Genomic DNA, 23,110 nt, shown 5'->3' on the forward strand with positions numbered 1-23,110 from the left:
TTTAAGCAGATAAAAGGTTTGAAGAGAGGATAAGTTTTTTTTTCCTTAAAGTTTTAACAGAAAAAGTCAACCTATGATTTTAGTAAAAGAAAACAACAAACATCTTTTGTCACACTTGTGGGAAGCTGCTACAGTGCTTTTCACCGGACACTGGAAGCAGAACTAGCAAGTCTTCAGTGCTGTCATGAGTGGCAGAAAGAGGAGCTCGTGGAATTATTATTCCCCTGAAGTCACAGAACACAAATTAGTTCAAAGCTGATTATGCTTAAGTTTTTTTCTCAAGAGGGTCTGAAAAATAAATAGAAAGCAGGCCTTGGGAGGCAGCATTTGTTCCACAAATGACAAGACACGTGTGGTAGATATTGGTAAAGCATCTGTTTTACAAATGTCTTCTTACACTGAACTAGTGCCTTTTGCATCCAGTGATGATTTTGCATGCTTCTAGGGCCATCTAAAATCAGGTTTGTATCATTTCACCTATTTCTACTATAAAAACTCGAATAGCTATAGTAAGTAGCCTCCAGTGTAAATACTTTTTTAAACGAATAACAGTGATTAGATTAGCATAAACAATTCTCTCATGGAAGAATATTGCTAACTCAGCACAGCTAAACTAATATGAATTTTCTGTAGTGGAAAAAGCATCGAGGAGTGAAAGGAGGTACCTGAGGCAGTGGTACCTTCAATCCTTCTGCAGTCCCCCTCAGGGACTATTTTACTGCCAATCCTCACTCAGTGTCTGTCTTCCCTCAGTTTACTGTGAAACCTGTTGAGTTCACTGACCCAAGTACTCCTGGCAAAGAATTCAATATGCAATTTGCTTTATCCAGATCTTAGTCATAATAAAGCTGGTTGTGGGATGCTAAACATCTCTGCTACCCTTCTCTCAGCATCTTTCATCAGAACCTTCTGATCAGTCAGTCGCTGGACACAGCAATGTAAGGCAAAAAACAGTGGGGAAGGGGATGAATCAGAGAACTAAAGGAAAGAAGTGAGAATGAAGAAAGAGAACAACTGTAGCTTGTGAATTTGTTAACTTTGCTGCCTAGACCTTAAAACTTAAAACTGAATGTATTTTACATCCAATACCTAACAAATGTATTCCTTTTACTGCCTTGTCATGTTCCCTTATTTTCTCACAGGTCCCAAAGCTTTGCTCCTGAAGAAACTTGCCTCTCACTTTTAAATAACTTTGTAAATCACTAACTACTTCATAGATCAAAAGTTGGTAGGGGTTCGAAAATGTGTACCAAGGCCTTTAATTTCTTCATGGTTAAATGAGCAGTAATTCATTCAGAGGCTAAAAATGCAACATCAAAGGAGTCATCACTTCAGTGGAAGGGTGTTTAGTCATGCAACAGATACACAAATACAAAGCCTATGACAGTTTTTTCTCTTAGGTTCTCAGGAAAAGCATTTTAAAAGTGAATACTGCTTATGACAGAAAAGGGAGCAGGTTAATTTTTTTTTTCTGTAATATCAATTCTCTGCTTTCAACACAGGCAAATATTGCTGTTGATCCTGTAGTTCTGAGTTCACTAGAAAAGGTAATAACAGGGAATTAACCCATAAGACTCACAGGCACAGATTTTCTGGCTTTTTATTAATTCTCCAATTGAAAATTTTTCTGGAGTTGTTGTTCTATGAAATTGCGTTGTCTCCCTCTAGTGACTGATTCTGTCTCTCAGCTCAGGTTTAGCATGGCATTTTCAGAGACAGGACATCTTTTACACTTTGTGTTGCAGTCTGTTACTGCCCCATCAATGCCCAAGCACTCGTATTGTGGCTGTTTGGTTTGCAGTATTGCTACCGCAGCTGTTAGCGGGGCCAAATCAGCTGTAAACTTCAAAAATTCCACCTCAGCAAAATCCAGCACTATGGTACACTAGCAAACCTTGAGGGAGGGGGTGCAGGTGCCACATGGAGCAGGTGCTCTGAAGTCTCTGGATTTCTTTTAGGGTTAGGGTTAATGTTTGATATAAAGGACCACACACTGCCGTCCAGCAGACACCAGATTCTGTAGTTCAGAACATGGAAACCCAAAATGTTTTCATTGTGATCTTTAATTGCAAAGCGAGTGTTTGACATCTGCTTCTCACACAAGAGCCATAAATTAACGTTGGCATTTCAGCAGGTAACACTTGCTCTTTTTACTCCAATGATTTTAACTCTTCACCCTCTGGGTCTCACGCCCAGCTTCTTGGTATCTTGCTGCATTAATATTGGTGGTTGTGCTCCCATATCTATCAGAAATTTTATTAATCGTCGATGAGAACCAACTGGAATCTGAATGTATAGGCCATTATTATGTCTGCATTGATAGAATTCCACTTGCTGGATTTCAGTCTTGCCTGACTTATGGCCATAATGCCCTTGCAAATCAGCCATCTGAATTGGATCGAATTAGGTCGTTTTCTGGGTGTGGTCTCTCTGACCACCCTGAGCTTTTGTAGAGGATCGGGCTTTATGCACAGGGGGATTTGAAAGAGATAAAGAATCGTTTTCCTCTAGTTCATTATCACAGGGATCACCCCTTATATTTCCATCCTCTTCTTCAGGGGATGCAATTAATTTTCTAATCCGTAGAATGCCGAGTGGATTAGCAGCCTGCTTAAGCATCATCTCCACCTTTTCTTCCAATTTTTGTTTTTTCTGCTTTTCTTCCTGTAACTGTTTCTGCAGTTGCTTCATAACAGTAATAATTCAGCTACTGTCCTCCCTTCTGTTTCCTCTTCAGATCTTCTTTCTCTCTACTATGCATTTTCCTACCTAAATTCTCCAGTAATTGTCTTTCTGTGCCCTCTGCTGAAGCAAGTAGAGTCCTAAGAGGATCATTCTCAGTCATAAGCTTATCAATTTGGATTCCCATTTTTTACTCCTACCTCCCTTTCTTGATTTAACTGATCCTGCAGTCCTTTCACCAAATCGTCAGAGATCTAATAATTTCTCCCTCTGCCTGTTTGTTAGTATAACCTCTCGTTTTGTGTGGCAATTAAAGCTCCTCCCAAAATTGCACATAAAATTGCTTTTCTTTTTCCCTTTCCTATCTTTTGTTCATCTTTATCCAATTAACCACCACTTCAGGGCTCTACCATTTTTCATTTGCCAGTTCTGTGCCTGGTGCTGACGGGAAGGGGTCATATACTCTCAATTTCTCCAAAATGAGGGAGCAGTCAAGCACTGACAATTCTCAGTCGTGATTTGCTGCTGCTCAGATCCCTCCCAACTTAGAGATGAAGGATCACTTCACACCATTCCCTGCCCATCATTCATGGGTGCAGTGATGGTATCCCGTACAGACTCTTTCGACCGCACTTGCATACTGTCCATGTCACGTCCCATTCCTAAGAGGAAGGGGTGCCCAAGATTCGTAAATGCCTGTGGTTGAAAAGGAACAACAAATGTCAGAGAGTCCAAAAAAAACTTAGAAACCTCTTATATTTGTAGCACTAAGTCTGATGAGAAACTTGTTTGAACATGTCTTAGGATGGCTCTTTGTGGTCTCTTTGTAAACACGTGTTTCTTCTTCCCAACACCCCCCACAGCAACTGTTATCTCCCATGCAGGAATGTCCTGGGAAAGGTGTCCTGAGGTGTCCCATTGGTCCTTTTGTTAACCCCTTCCTATTAGCTGTTGACCCTTTACCTGATGTTTTTTTCTGTGTGACCCTGAACTTGTGATTGGTTTCCCTTTGACCCTCCTAAAAGCTTTATAAACCCCTTCCCAACAATAAACTCTCTCTTGCCTCCTCTCCACGCCCGGTGTGCTGTCTCTGTACCAGCCATGGGACCATGTGGGTGGTGGGGGGAGGGGAGGGCACCTCTCCCCTCCAGGCTCGGGGCCTGAAAATCCCTGTCGCTGGAGTCCCCTTTCCCCGTCCCCTCAAGACGTCGGAATGGCTCTTCAGATGGAGATGGAACTAGAACTCGGCTCCCCCACGTTGTAGGTGGGGAAAGGGATCCAGATATATTGAATTACACATTTGGCATAGAAATTGGTGCAAGCTACTACCTTATCTTCTAGTAGGAAGAGAAATAATGAAAGAAGGAATAGAGAGAGAGAGAGAAAGAGATCAGACGGGAGAGGAAAGGAGGTCATCAGTTCTGGGTACAATGCTGATCTAGTCAAGAGGGTGTCCAAAGTCCAGGGGGGCACCACACAGGCTCTGTGAGGGTATCTTTTTAATCATAGGTTTTCCTCAATGTTGGGCTAAGTTTCTCACTTCTCCTGCAAATGAGTTTGCATGTGCAGTCCGTTCTTCTAGACCTTTCTGGAACTGAGTCACAGGGATTTAGGGATATTTGGTGGTCTTGACTCCCCCTTCTACTAGATTGACCTTGGCCCACTTTTGTGGTGACCCTGTCTTTTGTTTGCATGTCTCCATGGACCCAAAAGAGGAGGCTGTTGCAAGAGAAGTGCTGCCCTATCTCCACATGCCCCCCCCTTCCAGCCACATTCTACCCTGTTCCTTTGTTATCGGTCTTTGAGACATATCAGAGAATTAACTCCTTGTTGACAGAGTAAAAGTCACACAGGGGTGTCCCCAGATGCCCCATCTGACAGTGTCCCCACTGCATGCAGCCTGAGGCAGCAGTGAGGGACAGGCTGGGTGAAGATTGCATCGAGCAGGGGCCAAGGCAGAAGCACCAGCCCTTGGAGAGCAATTTCTAAGACTAGGGAGAGGGTGCAGGGGCTGTGGGGAGTGTCTTGGGCAGGGCAGGTGCTGTCCTTGGGGCAAATGAGCTCAGGGCTGCAGGGATGCCCCCATCCCTGCAGCGCTCCCCAACCTTCTCCTTGCTGCCTCCAGGCTCCTTCATCTCCCTTCACTCCAACTCATCCCCCGGCCCCTGCATCTCCTGCCCCAGCTGTCCCAGCCACCGTCTCCTTGCCATCCAGCCCCACTAAGCCCCTTCTCTCCCACCCACTCCTCAAGGCCATGGCTTGGAGTATCACCCAAATCATGACTGTGGATAAAACATATGATGGAAATCGAGTTAGAATCAATTTAGAATGAATTAGAGACCAAAGATGTTAAAGGGTACAGGAGACCATCCCATTGGGTTACCAAGTTGCTGAACAGACTCCCTTTCTTTTTAAACTCCTGACAGAGCTTAGCTGGAGAGAGGTCCAATCTTAGTCACAGATCAGGACAATGGTGTGTGTCTAATGGAATTAACTACATGGATCCCATTGGTATTGATTTAGCATGCTATCAGCCACTTACCGAGGATCCATTGCCCAAGCAGCCTACTCTTCACTTCTTTCCTTGAACAAAACCACAAATAGACACTGACATGAAATTAGTGTGCCAGTTGCTCTCAAAATCCCACAAAGACAGAATAATGTCATGGTGTTACGCTGGTTTACATGGATGTAACTGGATGAACGCAAGGAATTGTGGATGAAAGCAAGGAAATGAAAGAGGTACAGTCCCTCCTGTGGGCTCCTGTGCTAAAAAGACAACTCTGAAGGTGCTCCAGCCCTGCAGTGGCAGTCGGGGTGGAAAAGAAGACACAGAGCTGTAACCTCACTGGCATTTCTCCATTTTTAACCTGTGCTCAGCGCTCCAAACCTACCTAGCTCTGAAGAGCAGAAGGAATGTGCAGTGTTGATGAGCTGACCTTTTTGAGTTCAGGTGTGTACAAAAACAAATTAGAAAATCAAAAAGGCGACAGGAAGCACTGGATTATTGGTTGTGTATTGTTGTGATCTCCACTGATTACTTCAGTGTATTGGAAGAGGAGAAAAGTAAATGTCAGATATTGAAAAAGAATATCCTTGCCTTATCTTTAGAAAGTTCATTTTAGTGAAAGGAGTCATGAACTGAAAGGCATTAGAATTCATGGATAGTTCAGTAGTCTGAGGTTTCATTGAGCAAATCCCCCTCCCAGGGGCAGCACTAAGCCAGCAGTGACTCTCAGCACTAGCTGTGTGCTGCAGGCATGAAAACAGAGTTTGGATGACTGCCTTAGCTGCTTTCATAGCTTTTGTACTACTTTTTAAGAAGCATATGATTCTTGAATTACTAAATAGAAAGACATTAAGCAAAAAAATAATTTGGCATGTGTTATCTGATACTGTCTTCATTTTACCTTTTTTTTATTTCTTTTTTGTTCGATTTGGCTGTCTTGCACATGGTCTCATCTGAAAACTGTATTAGAAGACAGTTTTAACTTCCTTTGTTAAACTGGTGCTATTTATTTTGCAATACATGTCAGTACAATGCAGTATCACATACATCACCATCTTCTGCCACCTAGGTGCTTCTGACCAGAATGTGTTCAAAATGGTGGCATGCAGTGACATTTTTCAGACACTTTTAATAAAGGTGTGTAAATCATTTGTATATCTTTTCTTTCAGAACAAGATTAAGGAAAAAACCTAACACAGGAAAGCATTTTTACTTCGAGGTCCAGATTTGTGCATGTTAACAGTAGTTATATTTCTAGCATGTATCCAGTTCTGAATATTTGGGGACAGAGTAGTATTTTTGGAACAGTTCCACTCATTTGTGGAAATTCAGTTCTGAAAATTGTCTCACAGAATTAACAGAGATTAAGGCTGAGGCCAGTTGCCACATAGACTCTTTTTGAACTGTAGGATGAGTGTGTTTGGCCATGCCTTCCCCCATGTGATGGGTGGAGGCCCAAACAGGGTGCACTGTTGCTTTCTCCTTGGCCACACATCCATGTGTTCATTTCTCAGGTTCCCCAGTTCAGGTATATCAACTGTGAGTGTCAATAAATAATAATAACTTGCTCTTACACAGCAGTTTCACGTGGAAAGCACTTTGCCAAAAGGCAGTACTGCCCCAGTTTCACAGGTAAAAAGCCAGTGAGGGCAGAGACAGGCCAGTGAGAGTACGGTCTGGATTTCCTGAGCAAGGCAAGAGATTCACTCCCCAGTCCTAATGTGCTGTCTGTGTTTTTCTATGAAAAGGTGCTGGCAATGCCTTCTGTGCTACACAGGGTCTGATGTACACTGCTGAAAATCTTCACATCTGCTCACCTCTAAGCAATCTCTTGACAGAAGCCAGAATGCCAAGCTCTGGAAAGCTTTGTGAGTCACTGGTGCTATCTGGCTGCCTCGTCCTGCTGGACCACATCAGTATGTTGGATTAGCTTCTGGAGCAAGAATTCTTCCCTTTATGAGGAATCATACGAGTAGTTTCAAGAGTTCTTTCCCTTTTCTCTGACACCTTGAGGCTAAGTTTGTGAGTCTGTAGCACAGTTTCCCACGAATTGAAGTGAAATACAAGGCAAGACCTGAAGCATTTATACAGTCTGTATGTTCCCCAACTCTCTTCTGTGTTTATAGTTTTCCTGTCAGGTTTACTTGGTGCTTCTGACTCTTTGTGAAAAATAGTTTCTCTCCAATAAGAGAAAATCTGGCACCAGACTGAGACTCGGGAGTTCTCAGCTATGTGGTGGCAAGTGCCATTGGACACACTGGATGATTGTGAATGGGCTTCATGTGAGAGACTGAAAACCTGAAGGAACTTATGTAAACCTGGAAGAGTTAATGCTTCAAACACTGAGCAGAAGAGAAAGGGAATGTTGCTATACCAGTGAGACAAAGCAAGGTTAGAAGAGAGGGTCTTGTGGAGGAGGCAGGATAGCGCTTTTTTAGGGCTAGCTTCCTTATCTTGGCTGACTATCTCTAAAAACAAGTTTGAGACAGCACTGTACTTGCATCTCTGATGGGGGGGAGGGGGTGGAATTTAAACCACGACACACCCCAGCCCCACTCTGAAAAGTTCAAGAATAACAAAATGCACACATGTAGGACTATTCTATGAATAGCACTGCTGAGAGGGGCTCTGTGCCATCTGTGCATCCACCATCCAGAAGAACTGGACCAGACACAGCACTGGAACCCTGAGCGGTGACCCAGATTCTTTTCTCTACCTCTATTTTCCCATCTTTCCTTCTTCCTTTCTTCCTCTTTTTAAAAATTTAAATTGCTGCTGCCACAGGCTGTTCAGCCTGTCTATCACAAGGTTAAAAGTTTAATTCACTGCTGCCACGGGCTGTTCAGAAATGTTTAAATTGTTTACGCCACAGGCCGTTCAACCTACCATAAAGTTTAAATTGTTGCTGCCATAAATAAAACTTTCTAATTAATCTTTTGGTGCTGTTTCACCTTAATTTAGCCCAAGAGTATCCCAAACATAGGCTACCACAGAGTAGGCAGTCCAGGATTTCCCTCTTGGGACCTGACATTTTGGGGCTATCCAGGTGGCCCAGGACCTCCATCTCAGGGCCCAACAGTATGTCACCTCCCTGTGCTGCCACTTCTCCTTTTGTGGAAAAAGGGGATGATGATCCTGACCTTAGTTAGGAAAGTATTTCAATCTGGCAATGTTAAATGCTATAAAAGAATGAGACATTATCAATTTAAGCAAGAAAGCATTTTACCTTGTCATACCAAGGTCTTAAGCTTCACTGTCCTAATTTGCAGCTGGCAACCTTAATGGCTAACCAAGGCTCTTTGACACTCATAATTAATAAGAGGAAGATCTGGGGGTCTGCTGAGGCAGGTTGTCACTTCTGACACAGAGAGACTTAATTCTGCATAGGCAAACCTCTGTCTTTACTAGCACAGGAATATTTCTTGCATTTAGCAGAAATTAAAATCCTTAAATTTTTATCTCTAATAATCAACCTATCAGAATAATAGTGGCTTTCCCCTTCCTAAGAGCACCTCTACTGATGATTAACACTTCATCTTCCTAGTATCCATCTGTTCAGCTAGAATGGGAGTTATGAAGTTGATTTCCAGCTTCCAGCTTCAGAATACCAACCTCAAAAGTGCACAGGACACTTTTCAGCTCTCATCCATCTGCAGAGAATCCAGGCTGCCCTGTTTGCCAGCACGTGGGCAAGGAAACTGGTGATGGTTCTAGAGAGTAAATCATATGAGGAGTGGCTGAGGGAGCTGGGGTTGTTTAGCCTGGAGAAAAAGAGGCTCAAGGGAAACTTTAGTGTTCTTTACAGCTACCTGAAAGGAGGTAAAGGGGAAGTTGGCTTCTTCTCCCAGGTAACTAGTGACAGGACAAGAGGAAATGGCCTCAAGCTGTGCCAGGGGAGGTTCTGGTTGGACATTAGGAGGAATTTTTTCACTGAAAGCGTTGTCAGGCATGGGAAGGAACAACTGAACCTGTCACTTAGTGCTATGGTTTGGTTGACATGGTAGTGTTCAAAGGCTGGATGTGATAATCTTGGAGGTGTTTTCCAACCTTAATGATTCCACGTCTGATTTAGAAAAGTGCTTGTCCAGAATCCACTTGAGGGGGTATCTTGCCAAAACTGGGACGAATATCCTATTGGCAGAGATCAGTGGGATTTCAGAGGTAGACATGATGGGGATGGCAGTAAGTAAAGTTGTTCAACATTTTCAAGTGCTCTTCATTCAAGTGTCCCCTCTCTGTTAGGCATTTTATCCTTGTCTTTTCCCTGACTTTCTGCCAATCTGGGTCCTCATAAGTTGTGTTTCCAATGGGTGACCTTTGCTTTCACCTGAATCCCTGAGTGGCAGCAGAGGCATCAAGGGCACCACATGGCAGCTGGAGGGAGGACGAGCGCTGGAGCATTTCTTGTGCCTCTCTGACTTTGGGTGGCCAGAGGAAGCAATCAAGCTGTAAACTGGTTTAGCCTTGTCACTTGGTGGGAAAACGTGGTCAGTTCCTCGCTGAGGAGGGTAAGTAGGTAAGCACAAAGCTGTGAGATGCTGAAGTTCATTTAGAACCATAGAATCACAGAACAGTTTGGACTGGAAGGGATTTTAAAGGTCATCTTCCAACCCCTCTGCCATGGACAAGAACACCTGCCACTGGATCAGGTTGCTTGAAGCCTCATCCAACCTGGCCTTGAACACCTCCATGGATGAGGCATCCACAACTTCTCTGGGCAGCCTGTTCCACTGTCTTACCACCCTCACAGTGAAGAATTTCTTCTAAACATCTATGAAATTCTTAGGTACTCTTCTGAAAATTCACTGTTAACCCTCTAGCAAGTCTTACTAACTATGAACAAACCCTGCTTTTTTGATGCTCATAGGACTTAGGACACTTGAGTGGGTAGATTTTCCTGACGGTGGTCAGGACACACTGCTGACAGCAGCATGATCCCCCTCCCTCTGTTATACTGCATTTTTTTCACTACCAACACTTTCCCTTAATTCCCTGAAACAGCTGGAGCACTTTGACTTAAAATCAACAAGGACAACTCAAAGCAAGCCTCAAGTCTGGAAAGTTTTGGTGCAAATGCTAAAGCTTACTAAATGCATCTGAAAACAAGACAATTAAGTCTGGCAACATTAGCTAGAGGAAGGACTACCAGGCACAGTGATGACCTTGGGTTTCAGTACCCAATTCATACTTTAAAAAACAGCAGTTGCAATGAACTTGTAGTAATTAGCCTATTCATTACACCACCAGTGGAAACAGCTGGGGCAGAATGAAATGGGAAAGACCAAGGAGAGTGTTAAGCCTGAGAGCTCAGTACTATTTATCACTTTTGGATCCCTGCTTGGTGATCTTTTCACAGAGACAAGTTTCCTTTGAAAAAATGTATTAAAAATGGAGGAGAAATGGGGTTGGGCATTTTGCATCAGGGAGTGTGGTCCTGGATAAGTAACTTAAACCAAATGCAGATAAGTGATTAGAAAGACCTCTGACCAAAACAGTTATTATTCTGTGAGCACAAGGAGAATAAATTAAGCTTCCTCAGGCAGCCACAGTAAATACAAGTTATGCATAGATTAATGTGCTAATGATTTATGTACCTGCCCTTTACCTGTGACTCCTTTTCTCTGGGATTAACTCAAATTTTCAAGGACTCAGCACATATAAACAGACTTTCTTCATTACTGATTTTACATTTTTTTCTCTTTCTCTCATACCAGCCTCTTTCCTCACATTTAAAAAGGCAATATTCAGTCTGTCACTATTCAAAATTTTAAAACTCAATGCTTTTCAATGCACAATGTTTGAAGTACAAGCACCAGAACAGGGATATTTTCACTTTCTCTCTGTAATAGATAGCGTTTATTTCTAGGTCTAAAAATGTCTGTGTAGATCTTAATGTCATCAGACTCTTGTGCTCAAAAAACCTGTTTCCATCCCCTTTAGGCTAGATTCAGTAAGTAAAGGGTGGTTAGGACCATGCCCTGAAGATCCAGTGTCAGAGGGACACTTCTGCCTGTGCACATTGGCCTCCCCAAACTTCTTGCTCCTGGTCAGGCATCTATGAACAGCTGGACAAAGCTGGTGCCATGGGTTTTGCCAGTGGGCTGAGATAAGGTTGCACCTCAATGTCAGCCTGTACTCACAATAGTATAGTAAAGCACCAGGGGATATTTTGCTTTCTATCACTTAGATTTCCTTTACTGGAGACCCTCCTTTGGCATTTTGCATGGCCGGGACAACAAGGCCTGGGACAAATAGAAGTATTTGCTTTCTAGGCAGAGAGATAAAAATTTATTTCAAAAATAACTTCAACACATTATTAGCATTTTGCTTTGGTACCTCCTTTTGGCTGCTTCGAGGGTAGTAGTACCCAAAACATCTGAAATAGGCACAGAATCATGGCAGTGTGATGCAGCAAGGCACGTGGATGCTACATGGTTCTTGACTAGCACTGAGATGAGAGCATCATCTAAGTACTCAGAAAGAGTACATAAAAGTTTTATTGGCACTAATTTGAGATGACCTGAATGCTGTATTTCTCCTGGCATGTCATAGCATGAAAGCTCAAATAAAAACTTTATATCCTGCTATCCCCTCAAGACTCGGATACGTATTTTCAGTTAAAGATGAGGAACCAAGTGTCAGTAGAATAGAGAGAGCAAAGGTCACATTGTCAAGTATTACTAAGATGCTGATTTATTCTGTCCTTTTGTCTATATTCCTTCTCTGCTTTAACCTGTACAATGTTTACCCTACAGAGATTTTTTCTATAATAAGTATCAGTGAGACCGGGCTTCACATCTGTGACACGAAATTCCTCTGCTGCACTACGGGTTATATTAGATTTGTTCTTACTGTTCTGAGCAGCAATAGTGTAGTAAAAAGTATATGTTTGAGTAAGCATAGCTTTGCATAGGATGTGCCAAAAGGCAAGTTCATAAAGCTTACTTCCACAAGGAAGTATTTTGGGGAATGCAGATTCAGAAGGGAGCACTGTCACTGCTGCAAACTATTCCAGGGGCTGCTAACATGTAATGGGAATGGGGTTTGCATTATACTGCAAACACCTAAGCATTGCAGGGCACAAAATATTTGCCAGTACTTCCTATTTGGGAGCCAAATATAACCAAAGCAGGTGTAATGTGTCCAGAAAAAGAACAGGTCCCTTGCTAGGTCCCTGACATAGCAAGGCATGTGTTAGATGACACAGAAAACCCACAGAGGTGTGGCAGCTTCTCCTGCAATAAAGAAAGAAAAAAACCTCATCATATAAAAGTTTTTTCCATTTTTTGTTTGTTTGTTTGTTTTTGTTTTAGTTTTAATTAAAACCTCTTAAGTTTTACCTACATCTAAACATTTTGGGGCATTTGATCTAACCTCTCAGTAAAGATTTGGACACAGTTAGTGGGTGCTCCTGCTACTGTTATAACCACCAGGGGACACCTCAGAGCTGGCATAAACCAGCAGAGCTGCATGGAGAGCTGCAAAGCAACACTGCCTTCAGGCTTCCTTAATTTCAGTGAGTGCTTTAAAGTGTCCTTTCTTTTATTTATGGCAACTTTGATAAATAGGGATTCAACATCGGGAATTGCTTCTTGTGCCCTAAATTGATTAATATGAAGTTTATGCAATGTTTAGTGTAATTATTTGCATCATAATTAAATATAAGGTTATTACAAAGAGTAATCAGGTCAGTCAGAAGGGACCGTAAGGGATGTAAGATTTTTCTTATGTTTTGTTTATGCTTGCTCGAATGCTCAAAGTTTTATTTTCATGCTTTCAGAATAGTCAAATTGCAGTGAAACAAAATAGGAAAATTTTTGTATTCTCATGGTATATACACATGTAATAAATTTGGTGTTCTGTCCTAAGCTGAGAATACAGTTGCTGTACTCATTTATCTGCAGAGCAAGTGATTTCAACAAACATTAATATATTTACATTGTATAAAGAACAAATTATCACAAGTTTTATTTAAGACTGGTCTTTTGATTTTCCTACAGCTTTTGAAATAAAATAAGAAAAATAGAAAGTAAAAAACTAAAAATAAAGGAAGGTAGGTTAATTCAAATCAGAAAGAGGACACATTATAACTCACAACACGTCTGGTTTTTTACCTCAGAGTTTTGAACAGGGGTGTATCACAAACCAGTTGAGCTCTCTAAGAGAACTCCAGTTCCTTCAGATCTGTCCAAGAAATGGACATAGCTGCACTTCACTGTGGGAAACTCTCAGTAGGAAACCTCTAAGTTAGTGTAAAAGGGGTTTGGAAGTTTTACTTTGCTCTCTGCAACCAACCACCGGGTTGGTGTTTCATGGGATATATTCTGCTGCCTTGAAAAAAAATTGTCATTCTGGCCATATTTCCTTGTAACAATATTATCATTGCCAAGGCATAAGCCCATCTCCTGAGCCATTGCCTGTGGAAGGTGATGGGAAGTCCCTGCCAGTCTCACTGGCTTCTCATCAGGCCCTCAGGGCTCTGCAGAACCACCACAGTCAGAGCTCCCAATGTCGGAGTATCACTCTTGTTTCTGCAGTGAAGTCGATAATATTTTATACCTTTTTTTTTCACATTAAGTGTATTATACTCAGACAGATAAATAAACATCAGCATGGCCTCATGTAACCCCATTTCCATTACACACACACAGAGGTTGTAATTGAATTTATTATTCAGATGTATTCAACTATTGAAAGCAAGCTAATTGGCATAACATGTGCCTTGGGGATTTTTCAATGTTGTTAAGTCAAAATGTATTAAATGACAAAAGTAACAGCATTTGGCATGTTTTTCCAATGCGAAACTTGATTTAAGGGCCAGATGAGTAAACAGGTCCTAAATTCGCAAAATTTGTAATTGCCAAGTATTTTTATTCACAGGACACCCCATCAATCTCAATAGTTCTGGTGCTTGGAGAGCTGTGTCTGTCACAGCATAGTCACTGGTGAGTTCAGTGCTGCACCTCCTTGTAATGCTGAGAGGTCTGCTGTCAATCCTGCAGTGCCCTCTGAGGCTACAGGGAGCTGCGTTGGGGTTCACGTGGTTTTGCACCTGGTGAGATAAGTACATACACAGAAAAAGAAATTTCAGCCTTTTGATTCAAAAAGAAGAGTCAAGTCAACTTCTTGCTTCACAGTGTCTGTCTGAAGAAGAATGGGTAACCAAGGCAACTTCCCCGAATTTTAGAAAAAAAATAATGCAAAGCCTTTTGTCCTGGCATTCTATTGTTGTATACCAAGAATCAGATGAAATCCAAGTGACTTTAGTCCCCTCTCAACTGTCTTTCCACAAGTTCCTTCTTAATCTCAAAACACTGCTGCTCTAAGTAGACCAACTGCAGAGCTGCCATGTGGAAAAAGATGTATCCTCTGCCACACTCTTACCTCCTCCAGTACTGCAGTAGTTCAGCAGGAGCTCTTTAGTGTCTCCGCTTGAAAAGGAAACCATTATTTTGGTGCTTTAAGCATCAAGATTTGATGTGCAGTTCACATATTTTGATGTTATCCCTCCCCCAATTAGTGTGTCATCACATACCTGCAGAGAGGGAGTCAGCTGAGTAATATTCAGATGGGTGTGTATGAGCATGAGGTATGGCATAAATGTATGGCAACATTTACATACCTGATGCTGAGCCACTACCTCTGCTCATGGTGGTCACATATCAGAAACCCAGTGTCCAATGAAATTGTAGTGAACCTTATCAAAACTGCTGTCCTTTTCAAGCAGCAAGATCTTTAGCTGATTTCTGCTGGTACCCTCTCATGAAAGGAATCACTCAGCTGGATGAAGAACAAATCAAACAGTACTAAAAATGCTTGAAAACCATTAATCTTGCACAGAAGGGCACTTACAGTCATTTGGAAGTGGGACTTACGTGACACAATTGCTTTTCAGATTAAAATGGTTTCTTTCTAAAGATTTTCTCCCTGTATTAAGTTCATATAACTGGATTGTGTTTGTACAAAGACCCATAATGATTGTTTTTCCCCTACCAAACTGCTGCTATAGCTTCTGTTGTCAGTTTGATTAGCCTGCCTGCTTCTTTGAAGTACTGTCAAGGAGTTTTAGTCTTAAACATCATTATAAATAGCCTAAGAAATATTTAAAGCACAGTGGACATAAAAATGTGGACTCATATTTTCCCTAGATCTTTTCGACATTCTTTGTCTGCTTTTTAAACAAGATTTTCTTTTTCAATTTAAATAAATGCTGAGCATCCAATATTTCACTTCTATTCTTCTTTCAGCATACATTATTCAGCACCCCATCATCTGCCCCTGTGTTGCTCAGCTACTAGGAGTGCTCTGTGCTTTCCTCATGTTCAATCTTTGATATCAAACTGTCCACAAACACAGTCACCTGCAGAGCAAAGTTGGGGCTGATCTCTGCTGTGACAGTAAGGAAAGGTTTGATTTCTGCAGGGCAGAAATATTCCCTTCCCTTTTGTTTTTCTAGGGTACAGAATAGGTCAAAATTAAGAGCATGTGTAGGCACTTTGTTGAATTTGAGCCACTGAAATCATTGGAGGTTTTGTGGAAAACTGTCATACGTATTTTTTTTCCAGCACTGGTTCTGTAAAGAACCATTTCTCTATCTGTTGCCTGTCAGCCAGGGTTTTGTCCTAAACCCCATCACAGCAGTACCTGAGCCTGAGGGCTGTGATCAGCAAGCAGGGCTTGGGGGATGCTCTGCAGTGGGGAGGGAGGATGCAGATGCATTGCTTTGGGAAGGACTGTTTCCCTGTATTTCCTCTTTTAGCTGGTCGGTGCCATGAGTGTTGTTGCTGCAGTGGGAGGCATCAATAAGGATGAGATTTAGGAAGCACATCCCAGACCAGCCCTGCTTAGAACTCACCTCCTGCCCCTCCTGTGCTGCAGCTGCTGGTGGAAGGAGACTGTTGATGCTCACAAAACTCATCCTGGACTTATTGATTTGAGCTTATCTGGGAATTAACTATCTCCATCAGATATTTGCTGTTATCACAGGGGTTACTGTGATGTTTTAGACAAAGCCCTCTTTTGAGATTTACTGCTTGGCTTCTGCTCATCTGAGTTCCCTTTGAAGCAGGGAGAAAAAACATCAGCTTTTTAAACTTCTTAATGACAACAGTGTCAGCTGGTGGCAGGTATTCTTGTGACAGTGTGTGCACAGATACGTAATGTCTGCACAACTGGTTCAGCCCAGTTTAGTAGGACTAAAATATTTCTCTATGATTTTCAGTAAAACACAATGAAACCATTTGAAAGTGTTGTGAGGTTTTTTCCCTAAAGAGTAGTTTTGAAGGTATTCACCACCTCAGAAAGCAGAAAACCTGTCTTTTAATTGAAGATTCATGGGAGGCAGTAACATAAAATAAATAAAATAAAATTATATTAAGTAAAATAAAGTCTGGGACTCAGTATTAATGAGTTTGGATGTGTCGTTGAGTGAAGTAGTGACAAACCCTCTATAGAGAGTGCAAACACTTAAGGAAAACAAGAGCAAAGTGCTGTGGAGCACCTGGAGGCTTCCATTGCTGTAAATAGCAGCAGGGAATAAAAGGGTGCATGTGACACCAGGTTTGCTGTAAGCAACTAGAAAAGAACCTTAGAAACAAATGGCCGCTTGCTGCTAGAAAATCTGCTGGAGCATGTATGAACTGTTACTCCTTTCCTTCAGTGTATTTGATTTTTTCTGCCCGTTCCCTGCCAGCAGCCAAGAAATGACTCTGAAACTGCCTCTCGCCCGCTCCACGGTGACGCCTCTGTGCACACAAGGGTGCAAGGGAACAGAAGGACAATTTGTACTAAGTATGATAAAAATTTACGAGACGTGTGCATGTGCATGTGCTGATGGACGTGCCGGAGGTGAGGCAGCCGCGTGTCCGTCGGTGTTACCAGCCACAAGCATAGACATGGATGTCAGCAGAGCTCTTGCTGCTGTGTTTTAAGTATTTTGCCACGGTTTTGCTGCCTTCCTATCACATCCTGGCTTGTTTTTAGGTCTTTGAAAATGTGCTGGTACCCTTTGTATCTTTGTGTTTAAGAAATGCTCAGTTCCTTATCTGGGAATTTGTTCACCTCAGAATTTAGTGGGCATTACACACAAATGTGGTGCCTAGTGAGTTGCTTCAACTTCTGGACTCTGTCTTCACTCTGTATGTAAGAAAAAAAGCCATTCAGCAAACAGCCTTTTTAAAGCTCAAAGTGCTCTCTTTTGGGCAATTCTTGTGCAATACTTTAGAGCAGTAAAACGCCATGGCTAACCTGTGCTTCAGGGTGAATGCTGTATAACCTGTGACCACTGAAAGGCATTATAGACCTGTGGACTGCTTCATCCAGCCTTACCAATAAACATAACCAAAATAATGTAAACTTGGCTTCCCTAGATAAAAGAATCTTATGTGTAAAATACAGTAAAAAAGTAAAGTCAAATTAAGGAAACATAAAAACCTAAGAGATTAATTAGGTTTAGGGTTTTATCCAAATCCTCTTATTCTTTCCCAGGACGAGGTTCAAACAAAGCAAAAGCTAAGTGTAATAATTGCTATTACCAGTTGATTTTGAGAAGTGATTACTCTGAGGCAGGCTGCTGCACAGCTCCAGGAAAAGAAGTTCTAACATCTTCTTGTATTTCCCTGCTTACCCACAACATTTATTCATGCTGATGTTCCAAAGTAATGTCTTCACAGTCTGTATTGTCAGAAATTTCAGGCATCTGTGCAGATATTGGTTATACTTGATTTCACCATCAGCCTCTGTCATCGGGAAGCCTTGCAAGGTCTTGCCAGCAGCATGGGATGTGCCCAGATGGGAGTACAAGGAAAGGGCAGGGGGATGAGGCTGGGCAGCCTGGAGAGTCCCAGGAAAGATTAATAACCCCATGGGCCATTTATAGCACTTGCCACTTACAAATCTGCATCAGGCGAGAACTGGCTGGGTAAAAGCACAAACATTGCATAACTGTATTATAACACCTTTCGTTCCTTTAACTGTGAATTGTGCAATATTGCTTTGAGGAAGACTTACTTTTTCACTGCAGCAAACAGCAACAATGGAGATAGTCATGATTTACTGCAGTGTTCCTCAGCAGTTGCAGTCAGAGGGTATCTTTCAGCTGTCATTACACACTTGAAGATAGCAAGAAGCTAGAATGGTAGGCATATTCATTAGCAATTTTTTTGTTGTTCTGAGGGATTTGCTACAGGTACCATAGGTGCACTGGAATTCACTTTATCCACACTTTAGTTGGGTTAGGACAGCAAAACAAGTAAGGACAAAATGACCTCAGAAATTTGTCCCTCTGAGTAAGAGGATTTTAATTAACCCTGTGTTGAAGGAAGTCTGTATCCAGTCACAGTTAAAGGGCATTCTGGCCATCTTGCCTTTTGAATGAATTTCTGCGTGGGGAGAGAGCAGAAGGGCAAGAAAGGAGGAGTCCTTTAGAAACAGGAGGAGGAACAAAACCTCATCCTGATCTTTGGGGAAGTTCATATATTGGAGCACACCAAAGCTACCTGACACAGAAATCAGAAATATTAGAGCTTATTCCTGCTGCTTCTGTGTACACTGTGAGCTATCAGGTTAAGAATACTTTTAAGCACATTAAAATATAATATCTGAGGCACTTCCCTCTTCTTGTATTCATTTCATTCTACCACCTAACATTCCAATATATTCTCCTGCTGCGTAGAAACAGAAGAGATTTTCTCTGTAGATGCCCCAGTGCATGTCCAGTGCTGAAAATGAGTGAGCTAGTCAGCAAGGGGTATTGGTGACACTTTAAAACACTGTACTCTGAGTGTGAAAAGGGGGCAGTGGTGGGGCTGCCTTCGATGCAGCTGCAGCTTCTCCTTCCTCGTTCACTCAGTCACACTCCTGGCCCAGTTTGTCAGGAGTGGGAGGGCTTGGGAGGGCTTGGGAGGGCTGGCTTGGGAGGTTTGGCTGACCTACTACTGCAGAAAGGGGGAAAACAATAAATAAGTGGGTGAGGGAGAGAAAAGAAAATCATAGAGTCACAGAATCATAAAATGTTTGGGGTTGGAAGGGACCTTAAAAATCATCCAGTTCCAATCTCCCTGCTATGGACAGGGACACCTTCCACTGGACCAGGTTGCTCAGAGCCTCATTGAGCCTGGCCTTGAACTCTTCCAGGGTTGGGGCATCCACAGCTTCTCTGGGCAACCTTAGAATTTCCAGTATCTCACTACCCTTTGAGTAAAGGCTTTCTTCCTAATCTCTAATCTAAATCTCTCCTCTTCTAGTTTAAAAACATTCCCCCTTGTCCTATCACTATCTGCCCATGTAAAAAGTCACCTTTTTTATAAGCCCCTTTCAAGTACTGAAGGCTGCTGTGAGGTCTCCCTGGAGCCTTCTCTACTCCAGCTCCCCAGCTATCTTCTAAAAACCCTTACCATACTTCTCAGGATGCATCAGCCCCAGGCATTACTCTGCTCCACACAGTGACCCTCTTATTCACAATTCTTTGTGACAGAATTGCCCTTTGCTTTTCTCAAGAGGATGATGAACCAAAGCTGATAAGGTCATAAACCAATATTGCAGTCCCTCAATGGTGAAAGTGAGAGGATCTTGCGTCACAGCTTCAGGCACACCAAGATCATGGAAAGCCCCAAAATCACATTCTATGTATAAATGTATCAGAGTTCTGCAATCAGAGGTGTTAATTAACAAATAAAAAAAAAAATAACATCTATGACTCTTAGGAAACACACAAACATAAGCAACCAAAGCAGCAGTTTGGTTTTAACATCTTCCTTGGCCCATGTCCGCTTGAGCCAGCCTCTTTTCACACTGTGGGTCTGAGGGGATCCTGGCCCCAAAAATTTAGAATGCAAGTGAGCATGTGCAAGTTTCAGGGTCTTTAGAAGGTCTCTTTTGGGTGAAAATAAAGGCTCATTTGCCAAATTAGAGCAGGAATGGATTAGCTCATATAGAAGGCGGGATGCCTCTTTGGGGAGAGACAGTTTTAAATATCTGTCTACCAAGATACACTTCCCAGCTATTAATTTGGATATTAAAGAACATCATAGACGTGACAAGGATTCCATCAGCCTTTTTAATTTCTGCTCAGGGACTTTCTATGTACTATTGTTATACACAGCATTACTCAAGTAGATGGAAAAGACTGGAAAGAATGCAGTTTCTCTGATTTCAATCCCTTCTCTCCTCAATTCCTTTCAGCTTTTTGCAACCACTGTATCTGGTTTGCAGTCAGTGCACACCACAGGGGACATCAGTGATCTGTCCCTCTAGCTCCTGCATCCTGCGTTTGATCCACTGAGAGTTTGGTGTTGTGCTGCTGCTCAAGGAGCAGAGATCTCTGTGTTTCACATGTCTCTCCCAGCACAGTAGCCATCCTATAGGGCCTGGAGGGGGTGTATGATGGTTTCTCACCCTCTGTGGATAAAGGAAAGGAGCAGAGGAGGGATGCATATTGCAACAGGGACTGGGCATTATATCTATCTATCTATCTATCTATCTATCTATCTATCTATCTATCTATCTATCTATCTATCTATCTCTTTCACAAAAAAGGCAAAGAACCCAATGACTTTGTTGCACTAACAGAGCAGGGGCTTCCTCGGGTTGTGCAAAAGCTACTTGGAAGTCAGCAGAGCACTGAAACAGAGAGAACAGCTTTTTATGTCTAGAGGAGAAGTCACACCAAGCACCTACAGACTTTTTTTCTCAGAATTGTTGTCTGCTCTGCATAAAATACTCTTTTCTAATATCAACTAGAGAGTCCTTTTTTTTTAAAATAACATTTTAATGAAGCTGCTGCTAATGAGAGCTCTGTCAAAAACTTCCAATTATTACCACAATATCCCTTGATGTTTGTGGGGAAATGGAGCATTGGAGTATTAATTGACCTCCTGATAGTAAAGAAGACCCCTCTAGCAGAATGAGAATTAAAACTGAAAAGCTTTTGGAGTCCAGTGTTACGATATGGGGAAAAAAAGCTCTGACGGTTTTGGGAAGGTCATCATGATGATCCAAAAAAAAACTCCTCTGCAGGGAAGGGAAAACAATTGGATTAGCAAAATACTTGCATGCAAAATGCAGAGTTTATGCAGAAGTCAAAAGGAGTTTTCCTTCACACAGAAAAATATGAAACCTGGGTAAAAAAGGAAGAACTCCTTCTTGCTCACCATAAATACCATAAATACCTATGGGTCCATCAATGCAGTTGTAGACTGTGGACTAATGTACACCATATTGCCAAGAAAAGATCTTTGAGAGCTGTTTTTAGTCAGCTTTTTGTTGAAAAAACAACCAATCAATCTAACCAACCTAGACAGCACAGGCATCACTAGTCACTGTGGCTGCTACCCTCATATCTCTCAGTCTTCCCTGGACAGAGTAAATCATTCGAAAAAGGTGAAAAAATTTCACAAGGGAAAACAGGAGAAACACTCATCTGAGAAAAGTAAAAGCCTGAGAGAGTAAAATTTACCTTACAGACTGAGATGAAATACCTATGCCTAGAAAAGTATGTGACAGAGACTCCATAAACCTGTGCAACCAGGGAGATGTTGATGTGCTTTATCTACAAATGTCAAGTTTAATTCATCTATTTCACATAGTTAAGGGCTTACATACACTGTAATGATTGCACATCAAACTTGCAATGTGACAGAGAGCTGTGAAAATACACTACATGCCTTGAAGAACTGAAGGAAATCTCTGAGCACTGCATGAATTAGACTTCCCTCATGTCTGGGAAAGGGTTAAGCTTTCAGTGGGATCCCAGAAAAATGTGCTGAAAAGAACCCTCACCACTGTCGTGCTTTCTCCCAAGTCGAGAGCAGTCCCAGTGTCCACACCACCCCTGTACTGCTCACAAAACCTCCCTGGGTATGAGGGCTGCACTGGACCTGACTGTGAATCAAGAGCCAGGAAAGAGCTGCATTGCTCTGGTTTCTATCATTTTGTGTGAGGGATGTAATCCAATTCAGATAGCTCCCTCCAAACCTCTGGAAGTTTATGTGAGCTGTTTGAGTTTCACAAATAGAAATCTTGAATTGGTGGTCTCAGAGAAAAAAGATTGGTTTTCCTTGTTGCTTTACTTGTTGATAGCTTTCTGCCTACAAGACCCGATTCACCTCTCACTGATGGGAATATTCTTTCCTCATTCTACCTGGAAAATAGGCTGTCTCATTCATTTCTGTGACCTGGGCTGCTGTAGAAAACATTAGAAGAGTATATATAAGTGACCTGCTAAAGTGACCATCACTTCAACGGGACTAGCTGGCTACATCTCTGCTAGTAAATCTAATGTGCTGAGGACCACAGTCTTCTGACAGAAGAATCTGTATCCACACTGTTGGTCCTTCTTGGCCTCCCAAGAAGGGTAGTCACACACAAGCTGTGACACGAGCATATGGAGTACAGAGAGAACGAGTTACCTGAGGCCAAAATTGTCCCAGAGGCCTTTTAAAAGCCTACCTGCTTAAGTTGCAATGCCCAGGAATGTCTTATGATGTTAAATAGTACAGATATAACATCTGTCTGCTTGAGCCCCAAGCATAAGTATTGAATACAAGCTTAATTTATTACTTTTTTTACTTTATACTGATGGAAATTCTTACTAGATATTACATCACAGTCTTTTGAAGTAAGGTCTTATCCTGAAAGAAAGGTCAGCCCGCATGTTAATCTAAGCTCCCCGTTTACTGTGTTTCACTGTTAACCGGCTTCTTCAGGTTTAAAAAAAAAATAAAAAATGAAGATGCCTGTGCTTTTTGCATATCTTTAATTCTGTTTAACTTGGAACATGCCACAGGACAGAAAACTGCAAATTTGCCCATGATGAATAGAAACAGAAACAGTGTGGCTGGCAAATTCAATCTGTTAATTCATGCAGGGTGTTGCTGGAAATGATTTGGTGATGATGAAAGTGTTTATAGTTCTGATGAGGAT

Source organism: Pseudopipra pipra, chromosome 2 (genome assembly GCF_036250125.1).
Source record: "Pseudopipra pipra isolate bDixPip1 chromosome 2, bDixPip1.hap1, whole genome shotgun sequence".
Taxonomy (NCBI): Eukaryota; Metazoa; Chordata; class Aves; order Passeriformes; family Pipridae; genus Pseudopipra; species Pseudopipra pipra.